This window comes from Apium graveolens, chromosome 8 (genome assembly GCF_009905375.1).
Source record: "Apium graveolens cultivar Ventura chromosome 8, ASM990537v1, whole genome shotgun sequence".
Lineage (NCBI taxonomy): Eukaryota > Viridiplantae > Streptophyta > Magnoliopsida > Apiales > Apiaceae > Apium > Apium graveolens.
Window position 1 is genome coordinate 260,951,649 of NC_133654.1, and position 21,706 is coordinate 260,973,354.

A 21,706-nucleotide genomic window follows, 5' to 3' on the forward strand; every position below is an offset into this window, starting at 1 on the left:
CGTTGGGCGCCTTGTCTGTGCGTAGAGCTGGGGACTTGACTACGCGCTTCGTAGTTCGAAGGCGGCCTGGCGATTGGTAACAATCTGAAGCCCTAGGTGAGTCCTGGGACTCAACAGGAAAAACTTGTGTTCCCACTGGATCCTTTTGGGCAGATTCACCCACACAGCATTTTGATCCACATCAAATTCATCCAGATTATCTTCATTATTTAGGTTTGCAACTCCACAGTTTGCTAAAACTAAGTCATCATCCATTGTGACGTCACAGCCCAAAAAGGTTCCAGTCACTATTTTAGTCATATCATTATTTGCCACAAAGTCTTCCATTCCTTTCTTGTCTATCAAATCATTCTCAATGACTTCTGTGTTCTCAACAGGGGTTCTAGTACTGGACCTGGTTTCTGCACTCTTGGTTCTCCCTTGATTTTTGTTGACACTATTGTTTGGGTTCTTAGCCCGTGGTGGTTCTCTTTCAGGGTTATCTGAGCATCTAGAGAGAGATTGTACAAATGCCTTGCAAATGTTGCTACGAATAGGGTAACTGAGAGTATTCAACCTCCACCCTAAACTTATCTTCCACTCCTTTGCTATTGAGTAAAGGAACCATAATATAAGGAGGCCTTGGAGAGTTGTACTCGAGTTCCACCAACACCCTAGCAAATTTATAGGGAGAAATCGACTAGTGGCCTCATCAAAATTTCATCACTCTACCAATAAGCTTAGCAATCATAAAAACTCCAGAGCTTGAGCAACAATACGAAGGTGGGATGTTTCACAACTTGATCCAACAAGGAACTTTGTCAAAAACATTTCTTTTAAATTCCGAACTTTCCATCCATGGCTTGAGAAAAAGAGAATAACCTCCCATTTGGATAGAATTAAGATTCAACACTGCTTTCATATGCTCAATAGTATCAAATTTAAAAGTGAAATAGCCCTTCGTATTATAAAAAACATTAAGCAAGCCACGATTTTTCCACAAACCCATAGCTCGTTCTCTAACAAATTTGAAGTCAAAATTTCCCCCAATGAAGTGCCCTATGCAGCTTGTGTCCCATTGTTGACGAGCCAGACTAAAAATTCTCGTTGAGGTATCAAATTCAAAGACCCATCAGGATTAGTTGTAAAGGCAGCCTTGTGTTCAGAGGATGGATTAATATTTGGTATGGACTGTTTAACACGATCACTCCAAGTGACAATTTTTTGACCCCCACATTGTTGTTTGAAAGGGGGGTCCTTAGAACGTTGTTCAGCCCTCATCGCAGTTAGGTTATTAACAGCAACAATATCCGCAGCAGCCGACACAGTGGCCCAGCTGCCCCAAACGCCCCAATATTGGCCACATCCGCATCAACGTTATGTTCCACATTAACATCTTCATTAACTACTTACATGTCTCGCAGTACTTAGAACAGCATTATGTTCACAAACCAACTTAACACCCCATTTTTCACTGCAAAATTATCTAGGAGATTTTCAAGTGATTTTGACATTACCTATCTATACATCGGTTTTCACAGTTTTTAAAATCAACCCAATCGATATATATTGACGTTTTTTTCAGTAGTGATCATTTATGTATATATGCGCATGATAGACTTAGACATTAAATTCTCGATTCCTTTTTTTACCGTCACATTGGATTGTGTGCAGTCAAATTTTCCAAAATTTGATCAAAATTTCTCAATAATTTATAATTAAATGAATTTAAAAAAATTAAATATTTAAAAAGTAGATTCAATCTATTTTAATATATAATATTCAGTTTTATTAATAATACTAGGCCTAAGACCAGTGCACGGTTGTTTTAAATAATTGTTGTTTATTATTTTAATTTAATATTTTATTAATTATATTTGTTAAAAAAGAGTAATGTCTAAATAAGTATAACAGAATATATCTTCCATTAGTATATTATAATAGTTATTTATAATAATTGCAATTAGGTTTTAATATAAATAAGTGTAAAAACTAAGCCCAGTAAATAGATGTTGAAAATATATACTCGGACCCAATTAATAGATCTTGTATTCAAAATAAAATATTTTAATTTAGAATTACTCAGGTTGAAGATGAAATTCAAATCTTGGACTACTTTATATAAATAACTATTACTATTATATCTAATCATACATAATAACTAGGATTTTAGCAATCACACTAAACCGAAGTTTAATGAGATTGAAGTGATTTTTATTAGGTTACCTTGAGAAATATTAGCATGTTGTTGAATGGTGTACTTAAAAACACACACTTAAAATGGACGACGCAAAGTGGTGACATATACAATCTATGTGAGTGAACTAAGACAGCTAGTGTTTTAAGAGTTTGAGTTTAATATCATGTAACTTTTAAAATTTATTTTGAATGAAATTTTAAGATTTGAAATTTAACATTTAAAATATTTAATATTCTAATTTGATAATAATTATATATGCACACACATGACTAATATAATATTTGATAAATAACTAATATTATTGACTTAAATACATATTTTATTGAAATTTATAGGTATGTACACAAATGATAATTATTTTTACATTAGAAAATAAATTTTAGTCTAGATTAAAAATGTGAATTACACAAAGTTTATTTTTAATCTTTTTTAACTCGGATCAATCATACACATTATATTATTTTAGCCTAGTCACATTATACCACTCAAATTCAACTAATTATATTCAAATATAATTTATTTTGTTTGAACTCGGATATATGATGTAATTTGTTAGCCTTGATAAAAGTATATATTATTTTATTATAATTACCCTATTTTTTTAATTTGTATTATCTTAGACTAATTGTATAATCTTTTCACGTGTGGTGAAAGTCTATATAGTTTTTTTTTATTCTGACACTGTTAAACAAAGTGTCGAATTATCTGTAGTTTATTTTAATAAAGTAATATATATATTATAGACATAGACCCGTAATATATAAGCTCCTTATATCAACCAAATCCAAATAATTATATTTAGTTTGTTTTGAATTTTATTTTAGTCCCACAATATTTTATTTTAGCCCGGATGGATGAGTAGTATATTATTTTTTTAGCCCGATATATATCATATTGGCTAACGAATTACATTTCAATTTTAATTTTGTTTTATCTCGGTTCAATAGTTAAATTACTTTAATTGTTTCAGTAGTATTGTATTATTTTGTTTCGGTCGGGGTCTAACATATTTAATTCTATTTTATTTAAAATAAAATGGTATGGATACTATAGTCACTAAAGAAACCCGTAATTATATAAGCCCGTTATATCAACCACATTCAAGTAATTATATTTCGTTTATATTGAAATTTTATTTTAGTCTAGTTTGAATATTATTTTGTTTTATTCCTGATGAGTAGCATATTATTTTTAGCTCGAGCTCACTAATTCACTATATCGACAACGACTTATCTTTCAATTTTAATTTTATTTTTCCAGTTCAATTATTGAATTTTTTTAATTATGTCAATAATATTTATTATTCTGTTTTATTATGATGCGGCAAATTTATGTAACTATATTTAGTTTTTTATTTGTTATTTTAACAAGTATTAATAGTATAAATTTGTTTAAGCCTGGATGAATCCTGTATATTATATTTTATCCCGGGCCATTATACATATTCACGAATCATCTTTTGATTGTTTAAGATGGTTCATTAGTATATTTTTTGGCCCGGGTGAATATTATATATATTTAATTTTGGTCAGAGTCTGTTATACATATTTCGTGAATATTTAACTTTTTTATATAATTATAAATTTAGAGTATGATCAAAATATAGGTGATCAGACTAGACTACCAACAAAACCTTTATTTGTTTCATGTTAAATATAACTGACTAGATAAGCCCGGCCCAATCAGCCAGACCCCAACCCCTAAAAGACCAAAGAACAGGCACAAGTCAATTCCCTATTAAAACACTCACGCTCGGCCATACCGAGCACCACCTGACAAACCCTATAAACACCCTGACATGGGCGACTGATATCCACGTGGGGGATTTTGACATGCCGCTAGCAGTCACTAACCCCCATACCAGACAACCGCCGCCCACGTCAACAGATGGGACAGCTCCTACACACTCCCCCAAACACACGTGATGCCCACATGCTCTCATTCCCTATAAATACCTAAGAAAACAATAGGTAAAGGGGTTCACATTTTTTCTCTATAGTAAGCTTTACCTTTTCTAGCTTTGTCTCTCTAGAGTTTGGCCGGAATACTTACTCTTACACCGGAGGTGTCCCCGGAGATCCCATCTCCGCCAGACATTCTATTTCAGGTACCTCTTTCCTCGAACTTCACCCAACCCAGGATAAAGAAAAGCACACGAAGATCTAGAGGCTTATCATTCGGCGATAGAAGGAGGGGCACCAAAGCTCTTCGGCCCAGCATCCGGTCTTGAACCAAAACTCCACCTCTGTGTTGATTAGTACTTAACTGGGTCAAGACTCAATTAACATCCAATCAACATTCGAGGCTGAATCACAGCATCATGACAATAACCCGATCCAACAACACCCTCAACGACTATCGAGAACCGTCGGCACTTCAACAAACTCCACCCTCTCCACCGGTCGGTGAAACCAAAGTCGAAGACCAGATGCAAAAACTTGACCGGCACGCCGTGGCCCGTGAGAGGGAGCTTGCGCGCAAAAGAACAGTCGAGGCATGTACCCATCCAGACACCGGTCCTCCTGCACTCACACTCGGATCAGCAGTCACTCACAAAATGACCGCACGGCAGCTACAGACACTAACCCAACCCCAGCTAGCAGCCCTCGTGAGCTTCTACCAATCCATAATTACCTATTAAGGATAATTAAGTAATTTCAGTGAATACTGACCGATCGACTACCAAACTTTTAATATTTCATCTATATAATATAGTACTAGCCTAAAATCTGTGTGATACACTGTTTTTTATCATCATAAATTATAAATAATTAAGGCTCTAAGAGATTTTTTTATCAACTCCGTCAAAATTCACGAACAATTAAAATCAACGAAAATCTTTTAAAATCCATGAATTATTATCAATTCTTCAAAATCTCAATTGAATACATCCCTAACTAATTTAAGTTAGTATCGACTGGTCGACTACCAAAATTTTAATATTTCGTCTATCATATCATAATATAGATAATATAGACTTTATAAGCTGTGCGTATATATTGGATTGCAGAGCATTTGGATCAGGTTGATTTTGATTAAAAAAGTGTTCAGTTGGGAGAAAAAAAAAGAGATTTAAGATATTATGGATGTGCTCGTTAACTTGGATAAGAGTGTGACAGAAAAATTTCTAGAAAGTAGAATCAGCAAAGAATAACGGGGTTGAGGTGTGTTTTTTGTTATGTTTTTCATTTTTGTTTCCCGGAAAAAGTGCAATCGAGACATACAAAAATGCAACTACTTTTGCTATGTTGCTTATAATAATTTTCTTAAAATTTCATTCCTTGCTTAGTAAAATTGGAATTGCCCTAATTTGATGACCTACTTAAATTAAGATAGTGTAGGGAATGAAATGATGTTAAAAAGGGTGAGTATGAACAGTATGCCTCATTTAATATGAACCCTTTTTAATGTTTGACTTCAATAAACTAATATAAAAATTAATTCAACTTATGAAAATTCATAACAAAGGTAATTAGATAGATTAAGCGTGTAATATAGTAAATTTTTTAATATTTCAACAATTAAAAAGAAAATGTGTAATTAAAAAGAAAATGTGCCAAAGGGACAGAGTACGCTAGGTAGCAAGAAGCATTTATGTAAACTACTGCATCAGGGAATCGAAAGCTCCCTGGCCTACACGGCATTTTCCACATGGACTGGACTTGGTACTCCTTCCGTCCTTAAAAACATTTTTTATTTGTGTTGAACACGTTTACAAATATATACTTTTGATTGTAATATTTTTAATCTTGTATTAGTATTAAATATAAAAACTTTATTGTATTAAAATACTCATAAATACGAATCCAACAAAATCACTCATTACTATGTTTGATCTTATAGATTAGACGTAAATTAGTAATCAATCGCTTACCATGATCAGTACGAAAAGTCAAAACGGGAAGATAATTTTGGGACGGAGGGGGTATCATTTTGGAGTCCAAAAAATCCCGTATTAACGCTGTTACGTATGTAGATGACGTCTTAGGTCTAGAGAGCCTATCAGGTCTGGAGAGCTAAAACCAGTGTTCTAGTTTTTTTAGAGCATCAATGCATTGTACTATTTTGTTGTGAAATTTACAGGGTCCAAAATTGTGTAAAAGTTACAATATTTTCATATTCATCTTCAATCCATATACATTAAATCTGATACAATTCTTGTAATGTATAGGTTATTTGTTAAGATTAATCTTGAATATTGCTTTACCTATTACTTCAGTCGTATTTAAATAATTGATTTTGTCATTAGAGTGATTTTAGGAGTATCTTCAAATAAAATCAGATTAGCATTAGAGAAGATTGTGTGGTTAATTTGTCTCATGTTTTGTAGCCACAACATGTGGGGTTATTCTCTTTAAAAACCTTGTATTCCTTTCAGTTTGATTATTGAGAAGAGTAAGTTCCAAAAACATATCACTATTTTGCATTGTCTTTACAAGTCCTAAGTTCATATACAGATCAACATTTGGTATAAGAGCGAGGGTTCTCTCTGGAACGACTGAAGCACATATGTCAAAGACACAAGCAATGGGATATGGGAAAAGAATAAGGGAGGATCAATGGTCTGAGTTACCCCATGTTAAACCGAACGAACTACACCGTGTGGGCAATGAAAATGAGAGTGCTAATGCAGGCACATGGAGTCTGGGAGGCGATTGAACAAGCGATCCAAAGACAAGAACCGTAGAAGACCGGGTAGACAGGTGGCTCTTGTAATGATCTATCAGAGTGTCCCAAAGGATATGTTACTCTCTCTTTTGGAGAAGAAGAAGGCAAAAGATGCCTGGGAAGCGCTGCGAATCATAAGGTCAGGGTGCAGACAGGTTTAAGGCGGCTAAAGTACAAACCTTAAAATCAGAATTTGAGACCTTGAGTATGAAAGATACGGAGGCACTGGATGATTTCTGTTTGAAACTCAATGGGTTGGTGACAAACATATGTGTACTGGGAGAGGATGTGAAAGAAGCCTACGGTGGTTAAGAAACTGCTATGTGCAGTTCCACAAAAGTTCCTGTAAATAGCTTCCACTATGGAATAATTTGGAGATTTAGAAACTATGACGTTGGAGGAGGCAATTGGTTCACTAAAGGCGCATGGAGAAAGGATAAAGGGGAACACAGAAATGCCAGGAGGTCAACTATTGCTTACAGAGGAGGAATGGTTGGCCAAAGAGAAAAACGAGGGCAAATTGCTACTAACTAGAGAGGAATGTCAAAGACGCGCGTATCGGGGAAATACTGGAGGAAGCTCAGGGGTGAGAGGAGGTCGTGGAGGAAGAGACAAAAGCAGAATTAAATGTTACAACTGCCACTTATATGGGACATTACGCTGCTGAGTGTAGAAAACCAAAGCGAGAGAATGATGGAAACAGAAGTTTTTATGGTAAAAACAGATGAATATAAGCAAGCACTAGTACTGGCAAAAACACGAATTAATGCTGATGAAACAACGTGACACCAAGATTGATGGCAGAGGGAAAGGTGAATGGTGATAGTTCAAATATATGGTACCTGGACAACGGTGCGAGCAATCATATGACGGGAGAATAAAAGAAAATTCTTGGAACTGAATAGAGACATAACAGGCACTGTGAGATTTGGAGATGGCTCAACTGTGAAGATCGAAGGCAAGGGATCAATATTTTTAAGTGCAGGAATGGCGAAGAAAGGATGCTACATGAGGTATTCTATATCCCTTCTTTACACAGCAATATAATTAGTTTGGGCCAGCTTTCAGAAGAAGGTAACAAAGTTGTGCTGAAAGGTACACACCTATGGGTGTTTGAAAAAAACGGGACTTTACTCATGAAAGTACAACGTTCACTAAACAGATTGTATAGATTGATTGCTGAGACTGTAGAGCAAAATTGCTTACTGTCTAAAGTAGATGAAGTAACTAACTTGTGGCACACTCGTCTGGGACACGTAAATCACCTTTCAATGACCGTGATGAACAAACACAATATGGTGTATGGTTTTCCAAAGGTGTCAGTGCCGAAGGAGGTCTGTAAGGGGTGCTTGGTATCGAAACAAACAAGGAAAAGTTTTCCACAAAAATCAAATTATAGTACAACGAAGGTCCTACAACTAGTGCACGGTGATTTGTGCGGACCCATAGAGCCTACAACACCAGGAGGAAACAAATATTTTCTTCTTCTGGTAGATGACTTTAGTCGTGTGATGTGGGTGTATATGTGAAGAGCAAAGATGAAGCATTGGACGCAATAAGTGCTTTAAAGCAAAGTTGAAGATGGTGCAAAAAAGAAAATAAGAATGCTGCGTACAGACCGTGGAGGGGAATTCACTTCGAATGCGTTTAAGAATTTTTGTGAGAAAGCCGGAATAGAAAGACAATACACAGCACCTTACACACCCCAACAAATGGGTGGTAGAGCGAAGAAACAGAACTGTTGTAGAAATGGCACGTTGTTATTTGAAGGAGAGGAATTTACCAGCATTGTTGTGAGGAGAAACTTTTCGTCATACAGTGTATGTATTAAATCGCTTGCCTACCCGAGCTTTGTCAAATCAAACGCCTTACGAGGCCTGGACGGGAAACAAACCAAACGTAGGACATCTACGGGTGTTTGGATATCTAGCACATATGAAAGTTGATGGTGCTCACATAAAGAAATTAGATAACAGGAGCATTCAGGTAATCAATCTCGGGAGTGAACCAGGCACCAAGGCGTATAGGTTGTTTGATCTAGTTGAAAAAAGGATATATGTGAGTAGAGATGTTGTTTTCGAAGAAACTATGAGCTGGTCTTGGTCAGAACTTGAGGAGTTTAATTCATAGCATGTCAAACACGTTAGTGACGAGGTTGAAGAAGACGATGTATTAGACGTTAGTGAGACATGGGGAGGTGAATTTGAGACACCATCACGCATACAACAAAGCACTACGATTAGATTGTTGAGACTGTGGAGCAAAATTGCTTACGGTCTAAGTAGATGAAGAACTATTATTTATGGGAATCGATGAACCATTGAACTATGAGCAAGCTGAAAAAGAAAGAAACTGGATGGTTGCAATGGACAACGAGATCGAATCAATAGAGACGAATGGCACTTGGAAACTGACTGAACTACCATTGGACACAAAGTGATCGATCTGAATTGGGTGTTTAAAATTGAAAAGGGACGCAGAAGGACGAGTTGTGAAGCATAAAGCTCGCTTAGTAGCAAAGGGATATGTATAAGAGCATGGTATTGATTATGATGAGGTGTATGCCCCGGTTACAAGATTGGAAACGGTCCGGCTCTTACTAGCATTTGCAGCTAAAAACCACTGGCAGGTTCACCATCTTGATATGAAGACGGCGTTTCTTAATGGATATATCAATGAGGAAGTGTATGTCGCACAACCAAAGGGATATGTCAAAGAAGGTCAAGAAACTCCAATATAGGGGTGGGGTATCATTTGTGGTTGATTGCTCAAAACACCAATTGGAGGATTACATGTGTAGATGATGTATGGCTTTTCATTTATTGAATTATTTTCATATTTCAAAAAAAAGTAGATAAGTAAAATATTAGTGATGATATACCTTTCTCAACTTATTTTAATATTTCACCTTTTTATTAACTTTAATTCTAATTTTTTTTTAAATGTTAGTCTTATTTAAAATTCATGAATTCAGATAATTACATTTTAAAAGTTATTTATTTTATTTCATTTAAGTAAAAAAAATCTAACATTTTTTTCAAATTGTCCAAACACTTGTGTAACTTATAAGTATTTATATATTTATATATTTATCACTTTTAAGTTATTTATTCGTTTAAGTTATAAATTATTTACTTTAAAATTTTTTCAAACCGGCACTTAATAAAAGTCACCAAATAAAATTTAGCATAAAAAATCATCAAATAAAATCGATTAAGGTATAATTTTGAGATCATGGTTGACTCGAAGTTAGAAGCTTTTCTGGTCAATCAAAGTGTAAAAAATAAAAAATAAGAAGAGGAAGAAAAACATAAAACTTATTTATATTTTTGCATAATAGCCACGTTCGAACCTCAAACGTTCTTGGATCAAGAATAAGGTTGGCTGCACAAAAACTTATTTTGATTTTTTCGCTTTCTTATTAATTTTTAATTTAAAATTTATGTTTTTACATGTCTTTCTAATTTAAAATTTATGAATTAAATAATTATAATAAAATTTATTTATTTTAGCCCAGTTAAGTAAAAAAATTACATTTAACTAAACACTTATTTAATTTATAAGTATCCATCAATTTATTACTTATAAATCACTTATGAATAAGTCATAAATTAATTATTTTAATATTTCTCAAACAGTCACAACAAGATATCAGTAGGACTGATTGTTAGGAATTCAATCGCCTTTTCTCTATAAAAGTGCAACTTTTATTCAAAAAGCAGAGATTTTTGTATTATTTTTAATTTTTTTATTTTTTATTATCAGTTAATAAATTATGCATGCGTTTTCACCTCTTGTTTACATTAATTATGCTTGACAAAAGAATGACGCGGTGGCCTAGATCGTATGATCATGGGATTATAGTTACAGTATGGATATGCAAAAGCCCGAAAAGTATTTTAATCATGCAGTGGTCAAGAAACTCCAATATAGGGGTGGGGTATCAATGTATAGAATATTGTTTTTCTAATAATTTCTGTTATGCATTTTTGCTATTCAATCAGTAAAATTGGTGAAAGAATAGTGCTAAAATAATATTGAAGAGAATTAATATAAAATATAACATTTTTGAGTACATAGCAAGGTGGAAGACGACTATCACTTGAATTCTCAGAAAAATACTACTTTTATTCTGCCACAAGAACTTATGTTCGCCTAGTAGTTAGGCCTATATATGGAAAATTCTATTTCTTTCCATTCCCAGCCGGCGGCGAACGACTTCTGCGAATAGAACTTAAAGGTGGTGGAGGACTTTCGTAATCTTCACTACCATTCGGACCTGCAAATTTCGATGATAATTAAATATCAAAAAATCAAAATCTAATAATTGTAAGGACCGGCTTTTGTCTGGATAAAAAAGTAGGTGCCAAACATTCACAAAATAATACATGTATACTTCCATTAAAACTAGGGAAAAATACCTAGCCATGCGGAGTATTCGTTATCAGCAGTTGCAGATGATAGAGAAAGTATGAGGAGAAGACTAATGATTAGTAACCAGAGCGAGTTCTTGATCAGTACAATACTTACATTAATACTTACACTGAGCTAGTTAGCAAATTTACCCAGAGTTATACCTGTAGAGTTGTAAGAGTAAGCACTTAAATTAATACTTACACTGAGCGCGCACATATATATAGAGAGGAAATTAATACATGTGCAGAAAGGAACCAACGCGGACCTGCCCGGCAATTTACATTATTTGCAGCGAGCTTAATATAGAGAGGAAATTAATACACAGAAAGGAACCAACGCAGAACTTGCCGGGCAATTTACATTATTTGCAGCGAGCTTAGGTGTCATTTAGTTCAAAATATGGTATTGAGTACGAATTAGTAATCCCGTTAGACTGGTATACAGATCAAATATCATATTTGATATCATGTATAATCCATATATACAGAGAGGAAATACATGTACAAAAAGGAACCAACACGGTACCTACCTGGCAATTTACATAATTCTCGGTGCACTTAATATTAAATTGTGTATGCCTAGCTATGAAGTACTCTTTCGTCCCTAAAAACGTTTTCTCTTTGTACTTGACACGTTTGTCAATGCACACTTTTGATCGTTAATATCTTTAATTTCGTATGAATATTAAATGTAAAAATTTCACCCTATTAAAATACTCATAACACGAATCCAACAAAATCACTCATGACTATATTTAGGCTTATAAATTAGATGTAAATTAATAATTTGTCTCATGTTATGAACAGTACCAACATATCATTTAGGAATTGTTTAAAGGAACAGAAGGAGTATCATATTACTTTTGAACCCCAGCCAGCGTTTTGTTTTTTTTAGCAACTTAATTGCACTTCTTATAACGTTTTTTGGTCTACATTTATTAAATACGTAAATTGAAATTTATGTGTACATATGCAAACCTAACTAATGTATACTAAGTCATGTATAAATAAATTAAAAATTTATGTTTACTGACATAATGCAAGAGGCTTACCTGTGTTAAACCTGATCTTTTTTCAAAAAAATTAGGCTTACAGATCTCATGATTAAGTATTTATTCTTAAAAATTCGGCATGACATACAATAATCTCTTACCACTAAAGATATCTCATCACACTTTCAATCATAATTCTAAATTAATAGTGACATGTAAAAAAGTGTTCTAAATCTATTTAAAAAAATTATTTTTAATATCTCATTACACTTTCAAACATGATCTTAAATTAATAGTGGCATGTAAAACAGTGTTCTTAATTCACTACAAAAAAACTGTTAACAAATATCACTTATTTAATATTGGTTGCAACAATGTTATAGGATTTTTAACATCACTGTTTTCAAAAGCGATGTTAAAATAATATTTACACATCGGTTGTAGGCCTTTTTAAAAATTAAAATAAACATGCGGTATACACATTCCCCGAGCTTAATAACATTCCACCTTAGTTAGTTAAAAACATTTAACCCAACCCATTTTCTTTTCCCACGCTTGTGTACAAACTCAAAGGAATTTCCTTTTTTTTCCTCACAAACTCACTCTTCTCACAATCTCACCTTTCAGTACTCTCATTCAAGAACTCTAATTCAAACTTTATCAAAGCCCTTAATTTGCACTCTAATTCAAACCGTAGTTTACAGATTCTTAATTCAAACTCTACTTTTCGAACTCCAATGTTGAATCCTAATTACCTTTAACCCTATCTTTTTATTTTAGTAAAACTCTAGATTTTTGTTAGTTCGGTGTAGAGAAAACTTTATATTGGTCGACTGTGATGTTATCTGCTTCGAATCCGCTCAAATTAGTAAGTATTTTTTAATTTTGTTTCAAAATTAAAAATTTGTTTTTAAAAAACTTTTTCTTTATATTGGATCATCTACAAAGTAAGTTATTCTTCGGTTTTAATGTTATTTTTATTTGTATATGTTAAGTAATTCTTGTGTGTTTTGTTATTTGCAGGGCTTTATTTGTAATTTTTGCTTGGCAAGTGAATTGAAAATCCTATTGGTAAGATCGAAGAATCTAAGGTATGTGTGGTGGAGTCATGCTATTACAATATGCTTCTTATTTTACTCAGATGTTACTAGTATGTTGTTGACTGTTAGATCTTCAAATTGTCATTACTGTTATAGCTTATGAGTTACCAATTTAAAAATCTGAATGTTCTTAGCCTTCATATCTATTTGTAGTTATGACTCCACGTGTCTAGTTCTGCCTAAGTGTTCTGTTACTTTCATCTTTTTGTTGTCTTCGAGCTTAAGAGCACCCACAACACGGGGTCATTTACTATCTAGAATTACGTGAAGTGGGTTAAATATGAAAATTGGGCCTTCCCTACCATTGTATGAAAGAGGAGAGAAATGGGCAGTCCCTCCATGCTGGGACTGTCCCAGTTGTTTACTTTAATATATTTTAATAACAATCATAATCATATATTCAAAGTCATTCGGTAGACATTATTTTTGCTTTTTCAATTTAAAGAGTTACTCATTGATATTGCTATAATATAAATATTTTATTACATAAAAAACCGTGAAATGGACCTATCATTGGAGGCGCGTAGCCAAGATTTGTCCGGAAACCATTTTGCTTAGGTGGGGTCAATATATTAGAAAAAAGGTATGAAGCGCTGGGGTTGCTCTAAGGTCGCAGGCTGATGCTAATTATTTCTAATTCTAGTATTTGCACTGCTTGATACAAAATTGATTGGTATTAAAAAAAAAGAGAATAGACATTATTTACTGAATAGTCTGAGCTTTAATTAGTCATATCCATGCAACAAAGTGTGTTATACTGTTCCTTTTCTTGGCCAGGGTAACTATAGCCATTCAACTTGTGTTTTCAAGCATTGCATGGGGGACTTAAATTGAGCTTTATGAGAAACTGCTCCTCAGTGTCTTTGATGTTATAGATGAAGAGAAGTTCACTAGGATTTTTCTATGCTTTACATAATAAAGGATGATTGTATAAAGTTTTAATCTTGTAAGATATCATATACTATTATTATACATAAGAGAGTTAAACTTTTTGAAGCCCTACAATCGACTTGACATAAGTTAATTATACAGGAATATTTGGTACCATTTAATAAAGAAAAATAAAAAAAAATAATGAGAGTATAGAATTTAATAAAATATGTACGAGCTAAAATACTAAAATTAGTTTGAGAAGTATGGTAATACAAAATATTATATTAATGCACTGAAGTTGACTCGGCATCGGACCTCCCTTAAGTATTGAATAGGATTTTGGTTGTTTTTCTTTCAACTATGGAAGAGTTCTCATGGTTTGATTTTTGTACGTGCGTACATAGTATGCGTTAAGCTCCTCATAAGGTTTTCCATTTGTATATCTGTAATACTAATACTAGACTACTCTGCCCAACTATACTTGTCCAAGTGCCCTTTCACTATAAGCAGCTAGTTGATGGGGTTTCTTGACATGGAGTTGGGAAATGGACTGAGATAAAGAATGCTTGTTTTTCCTCATCTTCCCATCGCTTAACAATTGATCTCAAGGTATTTTTATTTCTTAGTTTTACGGTTTTCCAGCGCTTTTAATTTTGAATCTTAAATCTATTTTCTTTTGGCTATTCAGGATAAATGGCGAAATCTTTTGAGTGCTAGTTGTAGACATTTTGAGACGAACAAAGGGTAAGTTATATTGTTGTGACGTTCTGCATTTGTACTCCGATAATTGTAACTTTTTGTTCAATGAAAGAGTCAGAGCTATATTGATGGTAGTATGTTTTAAATACCATTTATCAGACTTTTAAACCATTATCTCATCTTAATGCCATTAATATAACTGAACAATCATATTATGATTACATTTTTCCTAAAAATGCAAACCTTTATGCCAAATATGATATCATAACTAAATTGTAAAATAATTTACATGTTATTTGTGGGAGCAGTAGACAATCCCTAAACTGCAAGATAATTTATCTAGTAGGCAGTAATTTATGTATAATGCAAAGTAGAGGGGTCGAAGGAGCTAGTTTCTTGCAAGACTTTTGATGTGATTGCATTTATCTTTGTACTGTGACATCATGCTGCAAGGCCAACAATTCAGCATCCATATGAAAAGAAAGAAGAAGGTTGCAAGAGAAAGATATTGATCTGTAGCGTTTGAGAATTTCATTTTGACTTGTAATATTGTCGTTTTGAGAATTATGTTTTTTATTTCGTCAATGTTGTATATCAGAATCCTTTGTATAGTTTGATAAAAATAATAAAATTGTTATTTATATATGATTGACTATGCTTGTTCCTCTTTTCATTTTTGCTTTTGGTATCTTTGGTGCAAATATATATATATATAAACACACACACACACTAGCAGATATCGTAGTATGCCTAATACATCATTTCTATTTACACTAGCAGATATCGTAGTATGCCTAATACATCATTTCTATTTACAGAAGCATTGTTGTACAAGGTAATTGACATAGTTAGAAATGATGTATTAAGTCATCTTTCACATTAGTCCAAAACCGATGTCAAAAACAGGTACATATTTTTTTTTTGCTAAGTTGAGTATATTTAGACAAAAAGGACACGGATTAACCCTTGTTCTAGGATAGGCCCCTAGAAACCACTATCTATAATCAATCTAAATAAAGATTGAGGATAGAAAGCCAAAACAACACAAGGCAAGAACCTAATCTAGGACTACCAATCTGCAATGAGCCCTATACAATCTGAATTTTTAAACCATACAGATGAAGAAATGCGAGCCATAACATCCACTAGGATACCCTGGAAGAGTTTGTTAGGGCCAAACCTCCCAAGTATGATAGCAAAAAATTTGAAGGCATAAGAGGGTCAAGGATTTTAACGATTTATGCTTCACTGCAAGGCAAAATTCCAGGAGCTGCACCCAGGTGGTACTGTCAAGAGTCATCTTTAATTTGCTGAAAATGGACTGCAACACAAAACTACTATAAGAGCAGCTAATGAAAGGATGATCATGGGACTCGAGGCCACCTACACATAGACAACAAAAGCTATCCACTTTCAAACCAAATCTGGTTAGTCTATCTTGAGTTGGGAGACGACCTAGACAGATTAACCATTCCAAAAATGCATAACGCGGAACCACCAAGTTGTGCCAAACACCAAGACTCCGGGAGCATTCTTGACCTCTATACCGAGTCTTGTCCCAAATGAACCAAGTTTTAATTTTCTTTAAATCCAAATCACACCAAGTTAGTGTATCAGATTTTGAGGAATCAATGGCTGGAAAATTAAAAGTATGTATCCAGGAAATTAACTTTGGATTAAGATGGTGAAGACTTGAGTTCAGCTGTGGGAGTCTCCAAGTACCCAAGTTGATAATAGAAGAAACCTTTACAGTCATAGTGGATCTCGCTTGTAAACAAACATTGTCATTGCTATGATTTGCAAGGCATCCATTTTGCCACCAAGGGTCCATCCAAAGAAAAGTGTTAGCACTATTACCACTGTCATAAGAAATAAACCGTCTCGCATTATCACGAAATTGAAGAATTTGGCGCCAGATCCAGGAGCAATCAGTAGGCATGATCACTAACCAGATGGAAGAGTGCTTGAGGTGAGCGGAGAGCACCCATTGCACCCATAGAGAGTCCTTACGGGATACAATCTTACATAGATAGCAAAGTAATTGAGAGTGGTTCCACTCTTCCGGATCCCGAATGCCAAGCCCTCCTTCATATTTTGAAGACAAAGTTTTTGCCAACTTACCTTGGCTCCCCCTTTTTTCTTAGTATCTCCTTTTCATAGAAACCTCGTTAGGAGCTTACGGATGTTCCTAATAAACTCCTTTAGGAAGCAAAAAATGGTTTGTCCAAAACGCTTGAATAGAATTAAGGATTACCTTGATGAGCAGTGCTCTACCAGCAAAGGAGAGCAAAAAATTCGTCCAATTGTCCATCTTGGAGAGCAACTTCTCAATGAGAGGCATACAATCATTAGTACTTAATTGGGAAGAAATGAGAGGGATGCCTAAGAATTTCACCGGAAGAGAACCATGCGGGACCCTATAATGTTGATCGAACCAGTGCACAACTTCAGTGGTGCATTTGCTCAAGAAAACAGTGCTTTTGTGTATGCTAGGCTTGAGATCGCTTAATTTGGAGAAAGCATCAAGGCTGCTCATAATATGATAAATCGAGTCTTTGTCCCTTCGAGAGAAAAGCAGCATCATCCACATAGAAAAGGTAGCTGAGTTTGAGGCTCTTGCATTTCCAGTGATGATGAAAGTTACTCGGGCTATTGGAGAGCAAACAAGACAAAACATTCATGCCAATAGAGAATAAATACGGGGAGAGAGGGTCACCTTGACGAAGACCCTTCGCTCCTCTAAAGTAACCTGTCAAAGCACTATTAATCTTCACAGAGAACCGGGGCGTAGTGACACAAGCCCTAAGCCACTGCACAAATTTGTCACGGAACCGCATTTTGTTCAAGGAAGCAAAGATAAAGTCCTAGGTAATCGAGTCAAAGGCTTTGTGAAGGTCAATCTTTAAAGCACATCTTGGCACACCTGATTGACGTTGATAGCCTCTAAACAATTCTTGAGCCAATAAAATCTTATCCGAGATGCTTCTCCCAAGAATGAAAGCTGATTGAGAGGAGTGGATCAATGTTGACATTAGAGGTTTCATACGATTCGCAAGAATTTTTGCAATACACTTGTAGGCAACAGAGCATAGGGAGATTGGCCTATAATCTTTCATGTGAGTTGGGGTTAAAGTTTTCGGAATCAGGGTAATTGTAGTGGAGTTAATTCCAGGGTTAATTTGCCCCGAATCAAAGAAGTGTTTAACAGCCTTGCAGAAAACGTCCCCAACAATGTCCCAAGTGGATAGGAAAAACTTCACATTAAAACCATCAGGTCCCGGGGCACTATTCTTCTTCATGGTCTTGAGAGTACTGAGAATAATTTCTGGAGTAATCCCCATCAAAAAAAGACTCGCCTGATTTTCAGTTACTTGAGCACACTATAAAGATCTAAGATCAATTTCTTGATAAGGAGGAGGAGACCCCAAAGAATTAGAAAAGAATTCTACAGCCACATTAGCAACAGCTTGGTGACCAAACACAATTTCACCACTGTTATTTTTTATGGCTAAAATTTTGTTCCTATTCCATCGACCCTTGGTTTGGTTAAAAAAGAACTTCGAGTTATTGTCTCCCAAGTGAAGCCAGTCAACTCTAGCTTATTGTTGCAAGAGGTTTTCTTCTTCTTCAATGCATTTATCGAGATTTTTTGTAGCCACCGACTCAGACTTGCACAAGTCAGAATTCAAGGGGTCCATGTCAATGGCTTCCTGAATTTCTTGCAGATTAGTACGAGCGATAGAAACATTGGTGAGAACATTACCATGCTGTTTATTGAGAGACTTTAATTTAACCTTGACCTCCTTTAATTTATGGCATAAAATGCTCATCGGGTCCCCAAAGCAAATATAGGCCCATCCTCGCGTCACTGCCTCCTGGAACCCTGTTATATCTCTCATAAAATTAAAAAATTGGAAGGGCTTACGTATCTTTTCAAGCTACATAGGTATGTGGAGCAATAAAGGAGCATGGTCTATGATCCCCTTTATCTTAACATGGACCAAGCTTTCAGAAAAATCGTGGAGCCAAGCTGCATTACGAAGCATTCTGTCAAGGCGCCTATGGACCAAATTATTAGGGCGTTTGTTCGACCACGTGTGGAGAGGCCCTATAGTACGAAGATTGCCAAGGCCAGCTTGTAAAATACTATCTTTAAACTGTTGCATATCCGGGGTCCATTGCTCTCTACCACCAGCCATTTCCTCCATTACAGCGACGCAATTGAAGTCACCACTAACCACCCAAGGAGAAGTGATATCCTGAGATTGCAGTCGTAAGTTATTCCATAGAGGGACTCTTTCATGGGCCTTATTGAAAGCATAGACAGCCGTAAGAGTGAAATGAAGCTGCTTCTCAATATGAGTAACGTGACAGGTAAGATGTTGAGCCGATTTGGAATGGAATGTGACAAACCATACGCTCGGGTCCCAACCAAACCACACTCGGCCGTTATCATGATATTCATAATTAAATAACCATCTCCAGTTTTTATTAATACGCTTTGAAACTGCAGCACTATTAGTAATTTTAACTTTTATTTTAAGACAACACAAAAGAGAAATTTGATTTGCATTAATAAAGTCCTTGACTTCACGTTGATGAGATTTCTTATTTAAACCTCTAACATTCCAAGTGCCTATATTCATTGAGAAGGATGAGTTGTTGTTTTAAGACTAGCGAGTCTCACACTTTTCTTGCCCTGAGCTTTTACTTGCTTACCATTAGCCTTAATGTCCGCATGATCAGTAGAAGAGTCAGTGGGAGGCTTGAGTCTCAGAATAATAGATAGGGAAGGAGGTGAGGCCTTTCCTTTACGTTTACGACTATTAGGGGGCATTCCACCCTCCTCCAACTCATTAAGGGTCCCAAAGGGATTGTGGGTTTCAATAGGTTCCTCAAAATCTTGGGTAGCAACTTGATAGTCCTGAGATGGATATTGGGACTTGGCATGAGATTAAGTAGCGCGCGCGTTGGGCGCCTTGTCTGTGCGTAGAGCTGGGGACTTGACTACGCGCTTCGTAGTTCGAAGGCGGCCTGGCGATTGGTAACAATCTGAAGCCCTAGGTGAGTCCTGGGACTCAACAGGAAAAACTTGTGTTCCCACTGGATCCTTTTGGGCAGATTCACCCACAACAGCATTTTGATCCACATCAAATTCATCCAGATTATCTTCATTATTTAGGTTTGCAACTCCACAGTTTGCTAAAACTAAGTCATCATCCATTGTGACGTCACAGCCCAAAAAGGTTCCAGTCACTATTTTAGTCATATCATTATTTGCCACAAAGTCTTCCATTCCTTTCTTGTCTATCAAATCATTCTCAATGACTTCTGTGTTCTCAACAGGGGTTCTAGTACTGGACCTGGTTTCTGCACTCTTGGTTCTCCCTTGATTTTTGTTGACACTATTGTTTGGGTTCTTAGCCCGTGGTGGTTCTCTTTCAGGGTTATCTGAGCATCTAGAGAGAGATTGTACAAATGCCTTGCAAATGTTGCACGAATAGGGTAACTGAGAGTATTCAACCTCCACCCTAAACTTATCTTCCACTCCTTTGCTATTGAGTAAAGGAACCATAATATAAGGAGGCCTTGGAGAGTTGTACTCGAGTTCCACCAACACCCTAGCAAATTTATAGGGAGAAATCGACTAGTGGCCTCATCAAATTTCATCACTCTACCAATAAGCTTAGCAATCATAAAAACTCCAGAGCTTGAGCAACAATACGAAGGTGGGATGTTTCACAACTTGATCCAACAAGGAACTTTGTCAAAAACATTTCTTTTAAATTCCGAACTTTCCATCCATGGCTTGAGAAAAAGAGAATAACCTCCCATTTGGATAGAATTAAGATTCAACACTGCTTTCATATGCTCAATAGTATCAAATTTAAAAGTGAAATAGCCCTTCGTATTATAAAAAACATTAAGCAAGCCACGATTTTTCCACAAACCCATAGCTCGTTCTCTAACAAATTTGAAGTCAAAATTTCCCCCAATGAAGTGCCCTATGCAGCTTGTGTCCCATTGTTGACGAGCCAGAACTAAAAATTCTCGTTGAGGTATCAAATTCAAAGACCCATCAGGATTAGTTGTAAAGGCAGCCTTGTGTTCAGAGGATGGATTAATATTTGGTATGGACTGTTTAACACGATCACTCCAAGTGACAATTTTTTGACCCCCACATTGTTGTTTGAAAGGGGGTCCTTAGAACGTTGTTCAGCCCTCATCGCAGTTAGGTTATTAACAGCAACAATATCCGCAGCAGCCGACACAGTGGCCCAGCTGCCCCAAACGCCCCAATATTGGCCACATCCGCATCAACGTTATGTTCCACATTAACATCTTCATTAACTACTACATGTCTCGCAGTACTTAGAACAGCATTATGTTCACAAACCAAACTTAACACCCCATTTTTCACTGCAAAATTATCTAGGAGATTTTCAAGTGATTTTGACATTACCTATCTATACATCGGTTTTCACAGTTTTTAAAATCAACCCAATCGATATATATTGACGTTTTTTCAGTAGTGATCATTTATGTATATATGCGCATGATAGACTTAGACATTAAATTCTCGATTCCTTTTTTTACCGTCACATTGGATTGTGTGCAGTCAAATTTTCCAAAATTTGATCAAAATTTATCAATAATTTATAATTAAATGAATTTAAAAAATTAAATATTTAAAAAGTAGATTCAATCTATTTTAATATATAATATTCAGTTTTATTAAATAATACTAGCCTAAGACCAGTGCACGGTTGTTTTAAATAA

The 21,706-nt window shown here is 35.2% G+C and overlaps 1 long non-coding RNA gene across 2 annotated transcripts; it reads right to left on the reverse strand.

Annotated features, from left to right (window-relative positions):
* Positions 1 to 10,879: 10,879 nt before the first annotated feature.
* On the reverse strand, positions 10,880 to 11,785 carry LOC141678459 (uncharacterized). Of its 2 annotated transcripts, XR_012557760.1 has the most exons (3): positions 11,529 to 11,709; positions 11,269 to 11,424; positions 10,880 to 11,126 (listed from the first exon to the last, which is right to left on the reverse strand). It is a non-coding gene; the product is annotated as an uncharacterized LOC141678459 (long non-coding RNA). The 2 variants fall into 2 exon arrangements; XR_012557759.1 differs by having other exon boundaries at positions 11,269 to 11,785.
* Between the last annotated feature and the right edge of the window lie 9,921 nt (positions 11,786 to 21,706).